Below are 2,402 nucleotides of genomic sequence, written 5' to 3'. Positions count from 1 at the left end.
GGTTCAATCCCCCAGCACCACATGCCAGCCAGCCCCGCCCCCTGGTGGGCTGAGCTGGCCACACACACACACACACACCACACACACTCACTCTCTTTCTCTCTCTCTCTCAAATAAAACAATTAAAAAAATTTTTAAATGTGTTTTAGGCAGCTGAGTTAAAAATATAGGAAGTCAGGACTAGGGCCTCAAAGGAGCTGGTATGGAAAACAAGACTGTCTTGCAAGGGTGGGAGACACAGGCACTTCCCCTGGGGGCCAGGCCTCTAGACAAAAGATTAAACAAATGCACCCACATACCAGGGATTGATATTCTAAATACATACCAGTAACCCTGAAAAAGTCTTGAAGAACCAGTAACCCAACCTCCTATAGGAAAAGTTCCTGTTCTGTATTCATGCCTGCTTGCTAAGTATCTGGCTTGCCTATTTGATCCCAATTTAATCAATTTTACCTAAACAATTGCTTGCAATCTTACTGGTTGATCCTGGTTTCATCCTACCTCATGCCCACCTAGCTAGTTCCCATGTTTCCCACCTTGGACCCTCACCTCATGGATTTGCTCTATAAAAATCCCGAGAAAAGGCAGGTTCCTGGGCAACCCACTGGGATCCCCTTCTGTCTCTCAACAAATATATTCTGCTCTTAATCTCCATTGTTCCTAAAATTCATTCTTTGATTTTAGCACGAACTTGTCCCAACTGCGTTTCAGGTTGGGGGTTTCTTTCCCCTCTAGCAAAAGTTGCTAGCATGTGTAAGGAGTGTAAAAACCACAGTTGTATTTACCTGAACATGAAGCAGTCATGGCATTCACATGTGATTCTGTATTCAACCCTGTTTTGTCCCACTTTTGAGCTTTGCAGCCTGTAGCTTCCCTGCCCTCCCCCCCATGGGTGTCTTTGCATTAAGACAGGGGTCTCAGTTACCTTCCTTCTCTGGCAATCACCTCACAATCATTGCCCATCCTTTTTTTCTTAGAAGGGAATGGGTAGGTGACAAAGGTTTGAGGCCGTTTCTACTTCATACAATGGAGTGACATTGTTGCAGGCAGCTGAATTAGATAGAAATATTACAGGCAGGCAGACAGGGGCAGGCCTGCAAGAAGACAAGATGGAAGACAAGGTGACTTGGCAACTTTGGAAAAGACTGACATTCCCCGCTGTGGTCCGGACCTTAAGACAGAGGAGGCAACAAAAGTAGCCACATACTTCCCTAGGAATGGGCACCAGGGCTTGATATTCTAAATACGTATCAAGCACCTTGAAAGAGCCTGAATGAATCACTAATGTAACCCCCAACAGGAAGAGACCCTGTCCCATATTCATGCTGCTTGCTACGACTTGCTTCCTTTGGTATATTAATCCATTTTATCTGAGCAGTGGTGCTTGTAATCTCATTGGTTGACCATAGTTTCGTCCCACCTCATGCCCTCCTAAGCCAGTTCCCATGTTCCCCACCACCTTAGACCCACATGGTTTTACACTATAGAAGTCCCTGGAAGAGACAGCTTCCTGGGGATCACCTGCTCCGGGCGCCCCCTTCTGTCTGTCTCTCTCTCTCTCTCTCTCTCTCTCTCTCTCTCTCTCTCTCTCTCTCTCTCTCTCGGAGAGGAACTTTCTTTCCCCTATTAAATACGTTCTGCTCATAACCTCCGTTTGTTCCTCAAATTCTTCGGTTTTAGAGAACACCAACTCGTCCCAGGTACCTTTCAGGTCAGAGTTTCATTTTTTCCCCCCTATATCATTTGGAAGTCCCTACATCAAGGTGAGGTTAGTGGCAAGGGTTGTTTGCCTCCGAAAGAACGTTTTTCCCTTGGCTACTAGGTGTCACTAGCCATCAGGGATCTTTTTTTCCTGCCTCAATTCCGCGGCCACTACTCTGCAGTTGCAAGTTGTGGCTGTTTCGATAAAACTGAAATCTATGAACACTAAGGAGTGTCACATAGTTTTTCTGTATCATGAAAGATGCTTGAAAAAATTCTCATCATTAAAGAATATAAAAATCTTGAAAAGAGAGTTAAAAAAACAGCTGGCCCAATTTGGCCCAGTTTGCCCACCTAGCCTTAGACCTCAGGGCCTTTTAGGTGAACGCTTTTCCGGTGGCTTCTGGTATCTGAGTTTTCAAACAACTTTGACATTTCAGTTTCAGCTGAAATTGGAAGGAAAATGTATTGCAGGTAAAGATGGAAAAGGGCATTTTAGAATTACTGTTTATCGATTTAACTGCAAATTAGCTTGACTTCCAACTAACTTTCTTGCCCTTCCGGAGGAGGCATCACGGGCAGCCCGTCTCCAACTCAGCACTGATAAGGTCGAGGCCCTCCGTCGGGGCCGGCCACAGCGTGGACTCCGTGGCAGCCTGGCCACGTGCAGACAGACCTCCCCCGCCGCGGCCGCTGCCAGC

Source organism: Octodon degus, unplaced genomic scaffold (assembly GCF_000260255.1).
Source record: "Octodon degus isolate 3935 unplaced genomic scaffold, OctDeg1.0 scaffold00130, whole genome shotgun sequence".
NCBI lineage: Eukaryota > Metazoa > Chordata > Mammalia > Rodentia > Octodontidae > Octodon > Octodon degus.
The sequence above is the reverse complement of the archived record's forward strand: the minus strand, read 5'-3'. Positions refer to the sequence as shown.